The sequence below is a fragment of the Rana temporaria genome, chromosome 12 (assembly GCF_905171775.1).
Source record: "Rana temporaria chromosome 12, aRanTem1.1, whole genome shotgun sequence".
NCBI lineage: Eukaryota > Metazoa > Chordata > Amphibia > Anura > Ranidae > Rana > Rana temporaria.
This window is the reverse complement of record NC_053500.1, coordinates 60,916,493-60,934,371: the sequence shown is the minus strand read 5'-3', so window position 1 is coordinate 60,934,371 and position 17,879 is coordinate 60,916,493. Positions and strand designations below refer to the sequence as shown.

Below are 17,879 nucleotides of genomic sequence, written 5' to 3'. Positions count from 1 at the left end.
CACTCAGCCCCCTCCCCACACCTGTACGCACTCAGCTCCCCCTCACACATGTATGCACTCAGCCCCCTCCCCACACCTGTATGCACTCAGCCCCCTCCCCACACCTGTATGCACTCAGCCCCCTCCCCACACCTGTACACACTCAGCCCCCCTCACACCTGTACACACTCAGCCCCCTCCTGCACCTTCACGCACTTAGCCCCCCCCTCACACCTGTACGCACTCAGCCCCTCCTCACACCTGTACGCACTCAGCCCCTCCTCACACCTGTACGCACTGAGCCCCCCCCTCACACCTGTATGCACTCAGCCCCTCCTCACACCTGTACGCACTCAGCCCCTCCTCACACCTGTACGCACTGAGCCCACCCTCACACTTTTACGCAGTCAGCCCTCCTCACACCTGTATGCACTCAGCCCCCTCACACCTGTACACACTCAGCCCCTCCTCACACCTGTACACTTAGCGCCCTCCTGCACCTTCACGCACTTAGCCCCTCCTCACACCTGTATGCACTCAGCCCCCTCACACCTGTACACTCAGCGCCCTCCTGCACCTTCACGCACTTAGCCCCTCCTCACACCTGTACACAATCATCCCCACCACAGACCTGCACACACTCAGCCCTCCTCGCTCCTGTATGCACTCAACCCCCTCCCCACACCTGTATGCACTCAGCCCCCTCCCCACACCTGTACGCACTCAGCTCCCCCTCACACCTGTATGCACTCAGCCCCCTCACACCTGTACGCACTCAGCCCCCTCAAACCTGCACGCACACACACCCTCTACTTGTACAACACCCCTTTTTTTTGTAAGGTGGTCTATCTCGTCTGAGCTCTTGTTCCCACAGTATAGTCCACAATATAGTACAGGAAGCACACAGGAGGAGTGCACATGCAGGAAGTAGCCAGAGGTGGCAGCAAAGACCCCGATGTCAGCTCAATAACACAGAGTAGCAGCAGCTGCCGACTCGCACGCATACAGAAAGCCAGTGCAGCCACAGAGCACTCGTGCACCCGCCTCTGCCTTCTCCCAGGCCTGCCAGGTGACCAGCCCCCATTCCCGTGGGGATTTGTGCAGAAGTGGGATCAGGTACCTGTCAAAACCAGATGCCTACTCCCAAATAAAGCACTTTATTTTAACAAAAGGCGTGCAAGCTTCTTTAATAATTATGACTGATCTGCTCTGTGTTCTATACAGTGTCTGTGACAAACACAGCACAGGGCAGTAGGTACAACAGTAGCTTCATGCTCTGGATTTCTCTGGTGCCACCTGGTGTGGATCTGCGGTAGTTTTCTATATTGAAAATGGCCATGATCTCTTATGCCGCATAAACATGACCGTTTTTCACGACGTGAAAAATGCAATTTTTTTTAATTGGTCATTAAAAATGATCGTGTGTAGGCTCCAGGCTCGTGAAAAATGGGCATTAAAAATTTAGAACATGCTCTAATTTTTCTCGTTGTTTTTCACGTCGTGAAAAATGGTCGTGTCTAGGCTTTAACGACGGGAAAAAAACACGCATGCTCAAAAGCAAGTTATGAGATGGGAGCACTCGTTCTGGTAAAACTTTTACTAACACAAAATCAGAAAAGCAGCCCAAAGGGTGGCGCCATCCGAATGGAACTTCCCCTTTATAGTGCTGTTGTATGTGTTGTTTGCTTGAGCATTTTTTTTCACGATCGTGTGTATGCAAGGCAGGCTTGACAAGAATCACGTCGAGAAAAACTTTGCTTTTCCCATGACATGAAAAATGGTTGTGTGTACGCAGCTTTAGTTAGGTAAAACATGTCTATTAGGGATGAGCTTCGTATTCAAATCAAACTCATGTTCGAATCGAACATCGTATGTTCGATCGTTCGTCGAAATACGAACAAAACGGGTCGTTCGCGCCAAATTCGAGTTACGTTTCACAGACCATAATTCACTGCGGCATCGCTGGTTGATGATTGGCCAAGCATGCAGTATGACCCACATGCTTGGCCAATCACAGCGCGCAAAAAAGGAGAGCCATCATTTGGCCAATGATGGCTCAGGGGGTTTAGTACAGGCCCCACACTATAAAAGGCCGCCTGCAGGGCGGCCTTGTGTAGTGTGTTGCGGCAGTTAACAGAGAACAGAGAGAGTGTCATTTTTTGCAGGTAGATAGAGCAGGCAGGCTAGTCAGTTAATGTTACAGTGTGTAGAGGATATATATACATCCCAGGTGTTGTACATATATTTATACACGGTATAGTTTAGCTAGATCAGTTCTTCCTAATTTACTGGCAGGCAGGTGATTGTGCTATTTAAAGACGTTATCACAGGCATACTATAGACACCCAGCTATATTTTTTTTAAATTAAGCATCATTAAAATCACTGCTCCAGGAGCAGTGATTTTAATGATGCTTAACCACTTCCCGACCGCCGCATGTATATGTACGTCCACAGAATGGCACGTACAGGCATATGGGCATACATGTACGTCCCCGCCTTTCCGCGGGTCGGGGGTCCGATCGGGACCCCCCCCCCCGCTACATGCGGCGGTCGGATACCCGCGGGGAGCGATCCGGGACGACGGTGCGGCTATTCGTTTATAGCCACTCCGTCGCGATCGCTCCCCGAAGCTGAAGAACGGGGAGAGCCGTATGTAAACACGGCTTCCCCGTGCTTCACTGTGGCGGCTGCATCGATCGAGTCATCCCTTTTATAGGGAGACTCGATCGATGACGTCAGTCCTACAGCCACACCCCCCTACAGTTGTAAACACACACTAGGTGAACACTAACTCCTACAGCGCCACCTGTGGTTAACTCCCAAACTGCAACTGTCATTTTCACAATAAACAATGCAATTTAAATGCATTTTTTGCTGTGAAAATGACAATGGTCCCAAAAATGTGTCAAAATTGTCCAAAGTGTCCGCCATAATGTCGCAGTCACGAAAAAAATCGCTGATCGCCGCCATTAGTAGTAAAAAAAAAAAATTAATAAAAATGCAATAAAACTATCCCCTATTTTGTAATCGCTATAAATTTTGCGCAAACCAATCGATAAACGCTTATTGCGATTTTTTTTTACCAAAAATAGGTAGAAGAATACGTATCGCCCTAAACTGAGGAAAAAAAATGTTTTATATATGTTTTTGGGGGATATTTATTATAGCAAAAAGTAAAAAATATAGAATTTTTTTCAAAATTGTCGCTCTATTTTTGTTTATAGCACAAAAAATAAAAACCGCAGAGGTGATCAAATACCACCAAAAGAAAGCTCTATTTGTGTGGAAAAAAGGACGCCAATTTTGTTTGGGAGCCACGTCGCACAACCGCGCAATTGTCTGTTAAAGCGATGCAGTGCCGAATCGCAAAACCTGGCCTGGGCATTTAGCTGCCTAAAGGTCCGGGGTTTAAGTGGTAAATAAAAAAAAATAAAAAAATATTGTACCTGCTGGGTGTCTATAGTAGGCCTGTGAAAACGTCTTTGAGAACCCGGGTCTTGCCCCAGGGAACATGTATCAATGGAAAAAAAGTTTTAAAAACGGTCGTTTTTTCAGTCCTGAAAAAAACGACCGTTTTTAACACTTTTTTTCCCTTGATACATGTTCCCTGGCGCAAGACCCGGATTCTCAAAAACGTTTTCACAGGCATACTATAGACACCCAGCAGGTACAATATTTAAAGGAATTTTTCATTTTTTTATTTTTTATTTAAGCATCATTAAAATCACTGCTCCTGAAAAAACGACTGTTTTTAAAACTTTTTTTCCATTGATACATGTTCCCTGGGGCAAGACCCAGATTCTCAAAGACGTTTTCCGACAATAACTTGCATATTAGGCTTTAAAATGAGCACTTTTGAATTCGAACGTTCGAGTCCCATAGACGTCAATGGGGTTCTAAATGTTCGCGCGAACGTTCGGTCTGTTCGAAGGTTCTGGTGCAAACCGAACAGGGGGGTGTTCGGCTCATCCCTAATGTCTATCTGCACATGCCACTTGAGCTGGTTTCCAACTCCAATATAATGGTGAAGGAAGCTTCTTTACTTCCCCAGATTGGCTGAAATAGAGCTTCCTTCAGACCCCTAAAAAAAATGCTAAACCGATCTGAAAGTGCTTTTTTTTCCAGAAACCTTCCAGGTTGAATTCTGATAGGCAGGGATGGACTGGCCATTGGGACTACAGGGAGTTTCCCGGTGGGCCGATGGCTCAGTGGGCCGGCTTCCGTGACAGCGGACCGCCGTCCCCCTCCGCTCCTCTGTCTCTCCCTTCCTGCAGCGCTCACCTGGGGGGAACAAAGAAGCAGGGGGAGGACCAGAGGACCAGAGGAGCAGGGGGGATGACAGAGGAGCATGGGGGGAGGGGACAGACAGCCGACTCAACAGCTATGGCCTGGGAGTTTCTCACTTCTGCCTAATCTTGTCCCATAAGGGGGGCACCGAACTGATTCTTTCCCCCTGGGTGAAATAATGTGTAGCTTCCCCACTGCCTATAAAAGGACCAGTACCAGCCGTTCTACTCTAATAAAGTACAACAGCTAGAGGCTAGTGAAGGGGGAGAGGGGGGTTGTCTGGCCGCCATGGGAGTGACCTATCAAAGTGGGCCAGTCTGGATGAAGTCCAGGGCCAAATTTTTGTCCCAGTCCAGCCCTGCTGATAGGTGTTACTCAACCTGGGAGCATCACTATGGCACCCTGCATTCACTTTGTACTGCTGCTTTCACACTGATCCCTTTTCATGGTGCATTGCCTATGTGCTTGTCAAAGTAGCCCAATGGTGCAGAGAGCAGCACTGATGTCATTATGTCAGAGTTTCTCTCTGTATCATTGAGGCACAAAATTAAAGCCTGACTCGAGGCTTTTACTCCACAATAAACTTACCAGCCTTCATTCTGTTCCCATATGGTCCCATAGGTCTCAATGTACTTCTGGCCCACTCAGATATAAGCAAGTCTCATGGACCCCAGTGCTGTCCTGTCTCTACCTCCCTCTCCTCCTGACAATTAAAAAATTTAGCCTGGGGCTGTGTGTTTTATGAATGATTAGGAAGAGAGGGCGGTGGAGACAGGACAGTACTGGGGCCCAGGAGACCTGCTTATATCTCAGTGGGCCAGAAGTACATTAGGACCTACACTATATTGTCAAAAGTATTGTGACGCCTGCCTTTACACGCACATGAACTTTAATGGCATCCCAGTCTTAGTCCGTAGGGTTCAATATTGAGTTGGCCCACGCTTTGCAGCTATAAGAGCTTCAACTCTTCTAGGAAGGCTGTCCACAAGGTTTAGGAGTGTGTCTATGGGAGGGTTTGAACATTTTTCCAGAAGCGCATTTGTGAGGTCAGACACTGATGTTGGACAAGAAGGCACCTGGCTCGCAGTCTCTGCTCTAATTCACCCCAAAGATGTTCTAACGGGTTGAGATCAGAACTCTGTGTAGAGCAGTCATGTTCCTCCACCCCAAACCCGCTCATCCATGTCTTTATGGACCTTGCTTTGTGCACTGGTGCAGTCGTGTTGGAACAGGAAGGGGCCATCCCCAAACTGTTCCCACAAAGTTGGGAGCATGAAATTGTCTAAAATGTCTTGGTATGCTGACGTCATAAGAGATCACCATGAACACACCTCCCCCACTGTGAAACATGGTGGTGACAGCATCATGTTGTTGGGATGCTTTTCTTCAGCAGGGACAGGGAAGCTGGTCTGAGTTGATGGGAAGATGGATAGAGCCAAATACAGGGCAATCTTAAAAGAAAACCTGTTAGAGTCTGCAAAAGACTTGGGACTGGGGCGGAGGTTCACATTCCAGGAGGACAAAGATCCTAAACATACAGCCAGAGCTACAATGGAATGGTTTAGATCAAAGCATATTCATGTGTTAGAATGGCCCAGTAAAGTCCAGACCTAAATCCAATTGAGAATCTGTGGCAAGACTTGATAATTGCTGATCACAGACGCTCTCCATTCAATCTGACAGAGCTTGAGATATTTTTCAAAGAAGAATGGGCAAAAATGTCCCTCTCTAGATGTGCAAAGCTGGTAGAGATATCCCCAAAAAGCTGTAATTGCAGAGAAAGGTGGTTCTACAAAGTACTGGGGGCCTGAATACAAATGCAAGCCATACTTTTTGGATATTTTTTTGTAAAAAATGTTTGAAAACCATTTATCATTTCCTTCCACTTCACAATTATGTGCCACTTTGTGTTGGTCTATCACATAAAATCCCAATAAAATACATTTACATTTTTTGGTTGTAACATGACAAAATGTGGAAAATGTAGAGGGGTATGAATACTTTTTCAAGGCACTGTATGCTGCCATGTTGGCACCGGAAAATTGAAAATTGTATCAAATACTTGCTGTAATATTCCTTTCCTGGAGCCAATCCACATGTACGCTGCCATGTTGATTACAGGAAAAGGTTTTGCCCTTAGTGCTACTTTAAAAAGAAAAGAGTCTGGTATATCCCTGTGTTTTTGTGGGTAGAGCAGCCCTTTTGGAATATGGTCTGATAATATGCAGATCGCAGGTTTCAGAAGTGTGAGCCAAGTCTAAGCACATTCCTGTGTGATTCACATGCGATTCATTGTGAATGAGCTCAAATCGCACTGAATTGCATCAAACATAGTGCGTGCGCTACTTCTGGAAATGCACTGTAACTGGATGGCACGGTAGTTCTGCACCATACAATCCAGGACAGGCAAATGTGCTGTGTTTGGGGTGTTGGTAACATATCATTGACACCCGCTACAGATCACAACTGAACGTGGTGCAGGAAATGTGCATCATGGGTTATAGTGGGAACTTAGACTAATGTGGGGTACACACTATAAGAAAATCAGCCGAACGATCGCACAGTAAGCAAGCCGAGGAAGGAAAAAATTTAGGAAAATTCTTGTACGACAAAGTCTTCTTTTTTCGTTTCTGATCATGCGCAGTCTTTCGATTTCTGATTTTTCTTGTCTAAAAACAGTACATATTAACTAGTTCAGCCCCGGACGGATTTATCCCCTTCCTGACCAGGCCATTTTTTGTGATACGGCATTGTGTTACTTTAACTAACAATTGCGCCGCCATGCAAAGCTGTACCCAAACAAAATTTATGTCCTTTTCCCCCCACAAATAGAGCTTTCTTTTGGTGGTATTTGATCACCTTTGCAGTTTTTATTTTTTGCGCTATAAACAAAAAAAGAGCCACTTTTTTTCAAAAAAAAATTTTTTTTTACTTTTTGCTGTAATAAATACCCCCTAAAATAAATGTTTTTATCAGTTCAGGCCAATATGTATACTGCTGACATATTTTTGGTAAAAAAATAAAAGAAAATCGCAATGAGTGTATATTGATTGGTTTGTGCAAAAATTATAGGAACTACAAAATAGGGGATAGATTTATGGCATTTTTATTATTATTATTTTTTTACTAGTAATGGCAGTGATCAGCGATTTTTAGACTGCGACATTGCGCAGACAGATCAGGCACTTTTGACACCTTTTTGGGACCAGTGACATTTATACAGCAATCAGTGCTATAAAAATGCACTGATTACTGTGTAAATGTCACTAGCAGGGAAGGGGTTAACACTAGAATGCGATCAAGGGGTTAATTGTGTCCTAGGGAGAGGTTTCTAAGTGTGGGGGGAAGTGTACTGACTGGAGAAGGAGAGAGATTGCTGTTCCTAATCACGAGAGGGCGATCAAGGGGTTAAATGCATTCCCTGGGAGGTGTTTCTAAACTGTGGGGGGAGGGGATTGACTGGGAGTAGAGAGAGATCGCTGTCCCTTATCACTAAGGGGCGATCAAGGGGTTAAATGTGTTCCCTGGGAGGTGTTTCTAACTGTGGGGGGAGGGGACTGACTGGGAGTAGAGAGATCGCTGTTCCTAATCACTAGGGGGCGATCAAGGGGTTAAATGTGTTCCCTGGGGGGTGTTTCTAACTGTGGGGGTAGTGTACTGACTGGGAGTAGAGAAAGATCGCTGTCCCTTATCACTAGGGGGTGATCAAGGGGTTAAATGTGATCCCTGGGAGGTGTTTCTATCTGTGAGGGGAGGGGACTGACCGGGACTAGAGAGATCACTGTTCCTAATCACTAGGGGGATCAAGGAGTTAAATGTGTTCTCTGGGAGGTGTTTCTAACTGTGTGGGGGCTCACCCGGAGTAGAGAGATCGCTGTTCCTAATCACTAGGGGGTGATCAAGGGGTTAAATGTGTACCCTGGGAGGTGTTTCTAACTGTCAAGGGTTAGGACTGACTGGGAGTAGAGAGATCGCTGTTCTTGATCACTAGGAATAGCAGATCTCTCACTACTTCCCTGTCAGAACGGGGATCTGCCTGTTTACATTGATCCCCGTTCTGGCTCTCTGAGAAACGATTGTGGCTGCCAGCCACGCACATCGGCTACGGCGTCACGCCACGAGTGCGCCCCCTATAGCCCGTACAGCTATGGCGATTCAGGCAGTGTCATCTTAAGAGCATTATAGGCCCCCGGGCAATACAGTGCACTGGGGCCCTGTCTACACAATCACGCACGAGAATTTACTGACAAAAATCATAAAATTTACTGGCAGAACCACATTTTTTACTGCCACTGCAAAAAGAGTACCTAAAATTACAGTTTTCAGTGCCCAACAATGCAAATGTCAGTATTTAAACTATAAACATATAGCTAGTGCTATTAGAAATGTGTTTCAGTTAAACAAAAGTAAAAAAAAAAAAATGTCTTCATTGACATGAAGGTCAGGTTACTATAACCCAGCCAGCACAGAGTTTCCTCTTACATCAGAGTCTGCAGGATTCCCCCTTACAGTGGGGAATCATAAGAGTACAGAACTCTTATGTAAAGGGGAACGTTGCAGATCATGATCTAAGGGGGGAACTCTGATGTGGAGGGGGGCTCTGGTGACCAGAGACAACCTTATATCAGAGTCCACTGCTTTCTCTTTCCCACTTACATCAGGGTCCGCAGACTGAGTTCCCCCTTGCATTGTAAGGGGGAATCCTGCAGACTCTGATGTGGGGGTACTCTGGTGACCAGAGACCACCTTCCTTAGATTAAATACACTAAGGTAAGGGGGGTCACTAATATAGGAGGGGGAACCTTTATATCAGTGCCCCCTTACATTTTTGCATTCACTCCCCCCTTACATCAGCAACCCCCCGCACTCGTGGAGGACCGGATCTTCTCTGTGATTTCCGCGAACTGGGCATGGGCAGTTCTAACCCGTCACTCTCCATAATTTTTTACTGGGGTTGCTGGGCAGCCGGTGGGGCCCCCCAGGCAAGCGGGGCCCCCGGGCAACTGCCCAGCGTGCCCAATGGAAAAGATGGCCCTGGATTCAGGCAGGGGAGTCAACTTGCCACTGTATAACGACAGCAGCCGGTTGAAAATCGTTTGTTTAGCTCCCGTATGGAAACATTTTTGGAGTTTGTCCTTTTGAAAAAATTTCATTCTGAATCGGCTGTGGAAAGTTGTGTACACACTATCAAAAAATCGTACGATCGATGTATGATCCTTTAGGGTGATCGACTTTCATCTGGCCATACACAAGTAGATTGTAGAAGGATCGGTTGTACAAGCATTGGTAAGAAGATTCTCAGGACACTTAATAATGAATGTTCTTGTATATTGGAGGGATTTGATCTGATTAGCCAGAGATTTGCGTTAGGAGATGGAGGAGGAGGAAGGAGTGTGGGGGGATCCTGGCACAGGGATATAGAGTGGAGGAGAGGTGTAGTAGGTGTACAGTGCCCCCTGTGGATGTAGTGCGCCCCCTGTCTGCAGACCCCCGTCCTCCTTCTTCTCCAGTCTGTCTCTTCCAGGAGGAGGAGGAGGCGGCGGGCGGGATGGAGGAGGGGAAGGAGGAGGAAAGGGAGGGATCCGGAGAGGGGACAGAGCTGGCACACTTCTCGGAAAACTTCCCAGCACTCTCCTCTCTTCTCCCCGACACCCCGACTTCACAGGTGAGTCCCCCCACCCTGCACCCTCCACTCCCCATCCCCCCTGTACCCGGGCTGTAGATGGGGATATCGGGAGGTGTGTTTACAATGTCCGGGCCTCTGATCGGAGCTATGTACACTGCGATCACATCGGACCGGGCACTCTCTGCGATCACACGATCCGATCTTCACTCTTCGACTTTTCTCTGACTTTTGGTCCCTCCCCCACATTGTACGATCTCCTTGCTCTGGGTGTTCAGGATCGGACACATTCGGTAGGTGCTCCTGGTAGGTGTAATAATGGTCACACACACGTCAATTTTTCCATCCAATGAATTAAATCTGCAAACAATCCAATCAGTTTAGACTCGGCTTCCATCAGATCCACCAATCGGAGGTGATCAGCCAGGGTGGGATATGATGCATTGATCGATAAACACGATCAGAGTAGAGATGAGATCGATGACTGACAATCCTGTACTTTACCCACCAATCACAATCGGGCTTCTCTGTGTCTTCTTGATCAGATGGTTACTTACTATAGATCAATTATCAATGGAACAAATTGCTGACTGTACACTGATTATTCCTATTGGGGGGAAAAAAAGATTGATCAGCGTGTGATTTGTCACTGTAAAGGGATTGTACAATCCGATTGTCCCGAGTATGGTATCCCTTTATGTTTTTCCTGAGGTCAGAGTTGGTAGAAATGTTTTTCTTGTTTTGTGGCCATCAGCCCAATGAATGTCGGAGTAAGGCTGTCCTGCCGCTGGTTTGTTATTCTGAAATTCAAAGTCTCCAGGCACAGCGATCACTTGTACATTGCGATTATGTGCGTTTAGCTGCATGGAACGTTCTTGCCGTTTCTGATGTGCTTCCTATCTGCAGGTGAAATTCGTACACTGCGACTTATCCGCGGTTATGTGCAGATAGCTGCGATGAATCGGTCCTGTCAAATTTCTTTTTCAAATCGCACACAACCCCGTGTAATGAAACTGTCGCTAAACGCGGTGTGTGAATGGGGCCATAGGAAAGCATTGTGGGAGTTTAGGTGCGGTAGATAACTTCATCGATCTGTGGATAAAAGCTGAATTCTATCCGCCCGTGTGAAAGGGTCCTAAACGTTTTACAGACGCTCTGTGATTGGCCCATGATCTGACAGATGTCTGTGTCTACATCTGGATTGGTCCAGGGTTGCTGGACTAATTCCACATCCCGCTCCACCTTTGTAGACCTGACCAGAGGTGGGCAGATATCGGGGGACCCCCCCCCCGTAGGAATGATGCCTCTGCCTTGGTCAGGCCACCATCTGCATGGAGTTTGTATGCTTTATCTCACTCACTCCTTGTGTTGGTTTCCTCTGGATACTTCACTTTCCTCCAACATGAGATCAGCATTCTGACACCTAAACCAATCAGCTGCAGGTCAGGTCATCCCCCACACATGTAAACAAAGGGGCGGGATGTCTTGATGTGGACATTGACTAAATATAGGCATGTGTCATATAAGGGAAGTGACATCACTACCCGCCCCTTTGTTTACATGATGGGGGTGGGAAGTGACATGATCTGCCGCTGATTGGAGGAAAAAAGAAATCACAAGTTTTAGAAGTTTGGACACCTCGGCTCATCTCTACTCCCAGGACGTGCTGGAAGGTAATTGACCCTGGTATGTGTGTGCAGGTCTGATAAGCTCACCACACATTGTACAATCTCCTTCAGATTTACTAACAACTATGTAATGCAAGGGGATGCCTGATTGGACAGTTTAGGCAGATTCTTATACTGCTTAAAGGAGTTGTAAAGGAACATTTTTTTTTTTTGCTGAAATGACTGTTTACAGGGTATAGAGACATAATAGTTCACTGATTCCTTTTAAAAATAGATAAAAATCAATCATATAATGTACCTGTAGTTTTGTTTTTGCATGTTGTTTCCTGCTTCTCTGCTGTACAGAGCCACAGACCCAATACAGGGCAGTGATGGTTTGTAAAACGAAACTGATTGGTGCTGTGGGGTTTTCCTTTACAAACCCTTTAACCACTTGGCCTCCAGAAGATTTACCCCCCCCCCCCCATGACCATGTTTGAACACACGCACACCTGGAAGTGTATGTCTGTGTATACACGAACACACGTGTGTGTGTGTGTGTGTATGATCTGGTGCACAGATGCAACCCTGTAGCAGTAAAACTGCTATAGTGCGGACCTTGAGGCTACGTTTCCACTTGTGCGACTTGGATAAAGTCACATGACAAGTCGTACTCCATGATTTCCAATTAGTACCGTTCATTTCTGTGTGAGTAGTCCCAACTTTGATGTGATTTGAGGTCCGTAGACCTGAAGAATACACAGGTGTTGCTTCAAGTCGCATCAAAATTGTGCGACTTTAAGGTCACAATAGGCATAGGCCGCCTGTTCATTTCATTGGGCTGCTCTACGTGCAATAAACGTGCCAAAGTTGCTTGTGTACATCCCTTAAGTAGCACACATTTTTAAACCGTGCGTTTTTGTGCATGGAAAAGTTCTGCTTGTTGTGTTTGGGGTTCCATTAACAATGAAAGCCGACACAATTTTTTGGGGCGTTTGGCAGGCTTGTCATAGTGACTTCAGCTTGGGTTCATACAGGAGCGGTGGAAGAGACTGCACGTGATTCTTTGCAGTGCAATTGGAGCCCATTCATTTTGCATAGGCTCAAATCGCAACAATATCGGTACTCGGTATTGGTGAGTACTTGACCTAACGTATCAGTTCTTGTACTCGCCGGTAAAAAAAAACTTGAAAATCCTGCCAGTGAATATGTCGCTTTTTCACTTTCTTTCCATTCCGAAAGCATGGCAGCTTTTTACAGTGCAACACGTTTAAATGCATCCAAATGCATGCATATGCAATTCAGTGCGATTTCAAAGCCGCATATCAGTGTAATTTGCACTACTGATTTAATTGCGACTATTCAACAGAAGTCTATGCAAGTTGCAAGAAAAAGTATTGCAGGAACCTCTTTCATATTTGCTGCGACAAAAGTGGTTCTATTACCGGAAATGGGGTGCGACTTGTCATGCGAATTGAAACTGTCAAATCACATGACAAGTCACACCGGTGTGTACAGGGGCCAACTGTCACTTTAGCTTGGCTTAGCTACGACATTTTGTGAGTTACTCAGTGGGATTTTTATTAAATAGCTGCCGGCAGGAAACCCTGTTCAAAGAAATGAGGGGTTGACAGCCATTCATGTCCATTGGCTTTTTCCATCGGACAGACATTCAGTTTGCGTGAGTTGCGCTATACAAGTCATTCATTCAATCATTCAGAGATCGCCTGTGGGTAATCAGTGCTGGACACAAACAGTCTGTGTCCAGGACTGATCTTCCCCAGGTATTGCTGCATGTCTGATTACATGCAAATGGCTGCCGGTGCTGTTCGCCTCTCATTGCTTCCAACCAGCAGCATGTTAGCAGGAAACCCAACTGAGTCTCCTGCAGGAAATCGGAGTCCGCCCCAATCACAGATATGACACCCCCTATTCACACCTGAGAGTTTTGGAGCGTGAAACGCCAAAATTCTCAACATCCTAAATCCCGCTTCTATGTTCCTGTTCACATGTGATCCCTCAGACACCTGTAGCTCTACGTCTGATGCTGCAAAAGCTATATGAGCTCCTTTAAGGCCCTTTTCACGCTTGTGCGACTTGGGACTGCAAAGCTGCATGACAAGTCGTACCTCATGATGAGTACCATTCATATCTGTGCGACTTCAAAGTAGTCCCTATACTACTTTGGTCCGACTTTAATGCAAGTCGAGGTCTATAGACCTCAAGTTTACACAGGCATTCCCTGAAATTGCGGCCGCGAAGTTGCAGCAAAATTGCACTGCTTTCAAGTTCCGGCAGTGTGAAAGGGGCCTAAAGCAGATCTGAGTGTCTTTGGGCCCCATAATCGGCAATGGAATTGTTGTAAACACTCAAGAAATATTTTTCCATTGGCTAAAACAAAAATGCAGAAAGCTGTAATTTGCTTCTAAAATGCTTGAATACGTTTGCAAAAAAAAACCGTATAAATTGAAACGCTTGAACGCCCCTTTTGTTCAGGTGTGAATGAGGTCAAAGGCTTCAATCACACTTGAGCAGAATGTTTTTCATGTGATTTGCTAGCTTTTTTTGAATGTCTTTGTGCGTTTTGTCACGTGTATAAACGTGTTTTTGAAGCATTTTTTTGATGTTATACATGTGTTTTGTAAGCTTCAGGTGTTTTTGCCCAATGAAATTTTTGGAATCATCTGTGACGTAATCTGTTGTCATCTTCCTCGCATCTTCTAACTTTTTTGTGTGTTACTGTGGCAGAGAAACGCATATAAAAGTGTGCATCTTAACTTGTGTGGTGCATATTCAAGCACACCCATTGAGCTCTCTGGGGGTAAATACGATTGAATCTACTCAAAAATCTGTTGTATGTAGCTGTAGCGACATGCTACAAACAAAATGTGAACAGGTTTGTAGAGTGTTGCCGCGCGTAGGCATAAGCCTGACAAAGCGCTCAGGTGCGAAAGAGGCCTAAATATGGGCAAACCGGCAATTTGTCACATGGAACTAGCCACTGAGGGGACTGTGTGTATGCATGGTGCCAGCTGCTTTGTAAGGGTTAAATCCGGTCAGACCAGCAATATGTCACCAGAAATACATTGCGGGAGCGTGTGTGTGTTTGCCCGTAGTGCCAGCTGTTCACAGGCCTAAAATATTGTTTGGCGAGCCTAAACACTAACTCCTCTTCTTTTTTTTTTTTTTTTTTCTTCTCTCTGTCTATATCATTGAAGGATAATCCCATAAGAACACCATTTCCTATGGGCACAAAGGTGCCACGTGTGCCCGCTTTGCCACTTTTGGCGTGAAGTTTTCAGTCAGACCACATGCATGTGTATACAAGAGACCCCTCCTGAGGAGGAAATTCCATCTGGCTGATTGTTTGCCAAGGAGCTTTCCTTCCAATAAAGGGGATGAATATGAAGTGAATAAGTCAGTAAAGTGAATGCTTCTGACTGTTGTTTGTGTCATTAACTGTTCACACCTTAACCGTCCTGGCAGTGAAAAGGTCACAGACCGGCCGTCCTTTTTACGTCTGTTTGTTTTTCCCTCACAGTGTCCTCATTTCTCTCCACCCAGTGCTACTCTTTCCTTTACACTTCACCCCTCCTTCCTTCTGAATCTCTCTCATATTTTTTTATTGCTGCATTTACATGTCTTGTCAATGTAACCTTGTCCCCGGCCGGCACAAAGACACGCAAGGCATGGTGCGGAATTGTAAGCAGCCTCGCAGTGCCTGACAGAACAATACAGCCTGGTGGACTGGACTGTCCTCGGCTCAGGCCCTTTATCCTGGCTGCTCTGGATTTCAGGCCTCATTCGCACTGGCCATGACATAGAGACCTCTTTATAGAAATGCATGGAATTGCCTTGAAATGCTTCCATTTGCACCGTGCGTTTTAGGTGCATTCAGTTTATCAGTGTTGAGAGAATTCTGTGTGTCCAGGGGCAGGTTAGATAAGTTGAACACCTGTAAATGAACGAACATATAAATGCAGCTTTATACTTCTAAGATAAATTCTTCTTTTTGCACATGGGCAGCAGAACCCAGCGTATGCCCAGGTGCTACATACAGCTGGCCATAGACATAAATGGCTGTGCACGGCTGTACGTGGTTATGCGCTGGTGCTATACAGATAGATGTTCTAACCCTTCCCCACATTACCCAAAACAATACTTCCTTTTATTTTTGCTGGAGGTACACTTTAAACAACCCAAACAGGGGGCTACTGGGAATGTAGGAGCCTCTAAGGGCTCATTCACATGGCCGTTCATGGCTACACACCACTTCGATTAGAATATTTATTTGGCCAGTACAAGCGAGTGTTAGTCTCTCTGTCTCAGTGACAGGCTGAGAAGCTCCACAGCCATTAGCATGTATTGGCACATGGAGCGATTACCGGCGTTTAGGGACAGATGACTGCTCCTTTGTACAGTCATTGACGGTGTCAGCCTGTCATTGACTTGTACAGATTTCCTGTGTGCAGCTAAACGTAAACGCCTGGCCATACACACTGTAGAAATATGCAGTTCTGGACCGTATACAGTCATGTGAATGAACCCTTAGGGCACCTTCACACCACTCACAGTGCGAGAGTCGAACAAACGTGCGCATTTCCCACACAGGAACATGCTACCCTCTTCAGACACATGTGGGTGCCATTAATTGGCTTCATGCATACTGCTGCTGACATTTTTGGGGCTTTGGGCCTAAGCCCCTTCCCCTTAAAAAGCCTGTGTATATCTAGGCGTTTAGAGGTGGCAGCATTTAAAAATGCCAAACTTGCCTAAAAGCATCTAGATGCAAATTACAGTGCTGGCCAATAAAATAAATAAACACCCAAGGGTGACTACACGTGCTTGAAAAACTGTGGCTTAGGCGCATCTTTAACACTGATTTTGTTCTGTCAGGAGAAACAGCATTTACAATAAACTAGCGTACCCAAAGCCTTTTAGCAAATGCGGGCTTGCGACCACTGAAACTTGCAATGCCATGTCATTTGGTGCAGCGTGGTTTTAAAAACCACACCTGCCATAAGTCATTCATTCATTCATTCATGTTCCTGTGTGTTTTTGATCCCATTGGAATAAATAGGCTGTCAAAACTGCACCTCTTGGGAATGAGCAAAAACGATCATGTGATCACATGTGTTATATGAACCAGCCCTTGGGGTTCATCACATGGCATATGTACAGTGGGTATAGAAAAGACCCCCCCCCCCCCCCATTTAAAATAATCACTTTATTTTGCTTTGCAGCCTGTGATGAAGACTGACACCGTTTTTTGTTTTATGAACACCAACATTGGAAAAAAACAGAATTACTGGGTTGGAAAAAGGATCACCCCCTTATGTCAGTATTTTGTTGAACAACCCTTTGTCCTTGCATGACGTAGTCAGAGCCCAGACTTAAACCCCATTGAAAATTTGAGGAATGACTTAGACTGCAGTCCACAAATGGGTCACTATAAAATGTAACTGAACTTGAGCAGTTCTGCAAAAAAAAGTGGGCAAATATTGCAAAGTCTATATGTGCAAAGTTAGTAGAGATATATCCCAACAGACTAAAGGCTGCAATTGAAGGAAAAGGAGGTTCAGCAAAATACTGACATAACAGGGGTGATCCTTTTTCCAACTCAGCGATTTTATGTTTTCCTTTTTTTTTTTTAACATGTAGGTGTTATATCTTTCACTTGGCTAAATACAGCTGGAAAAAAACAAAAACCGTGTCTGTCTTCATTTCAGGCTGCAAAGCAATAAAATGTGATTGTTTAAAGGGGGTGATTTTTTTTCTATATCCACTGTATATTCTCTGCACGGAATGCAGGTTCTTGCTGACAGAAGATCCTGTGTAATATACAAGCCTAAAGTACTTTCCCTGTGTGTGTGTGTGTGTTTTACATGCGTGTACATGTGAAAAGTCTGCAGATATGTACGGCCCTGAGTGTCCTTTTTTTTTGTCCTACATTTTAATATGTAGACATGGCTGTGTGTGTTTTATTCCTAAAGTGCTACGATTAGTTTTGTACGTATCTAAACGCAGCATTTTAGTTGTGTGAATGTGCCCTTAGCCCTCGTTCCCATTGACAAGTCGCACCATATTGCTGGCAATCGCTTTAAATCGGTGTGGTGCCGCATGGCCCGCATCAATTACTTTTGCCGATTTTTGGGTGCGACTTGCCTAGACATCTGTGCATGAAGCTGCACAGATGTCTTCCAAGTCACACCCAAGGTCGTGTGACACTGACACGACTTTGAAATTTGTGCGATTTCAGATGAAGTCACACGATTTCAAAGCCGCAGTCAATGTGAACAAGGGCTTATTCTTATTTTCCAAAGGCCGGCTGTTTTTTATCAACAAGTTCTGCTGCTTTCCTCCTTTCACATGCAGTCATCG

At 45.6% G+C, this 17,879-nt stretch overlaps 1 protein-coding gene across 2 annotated transcripts in view; it reads left to right on the top strand.

The window, feature by feature from the left end:
* The first annotated feature begins 9,826 nt into the window (after positions 1-9,826).
* The window catches only part of CASKIN2 (CASK interacting protein 2), a 128,565-nt gene continuing 120,512 nt past the window's right edge, over positions 9,827-17,879 (top strand). For both annotated transcript variants that reach the window (XM_040330428.1, XM_040330427.1), the window contains exon 1: positions 9,827-9,933. The gene's annotated coding sequence lies outside the window, so the exon portion shown is untranslated. The remainder of the gene's footprint in view (positions 9,934-17,879) is intronic.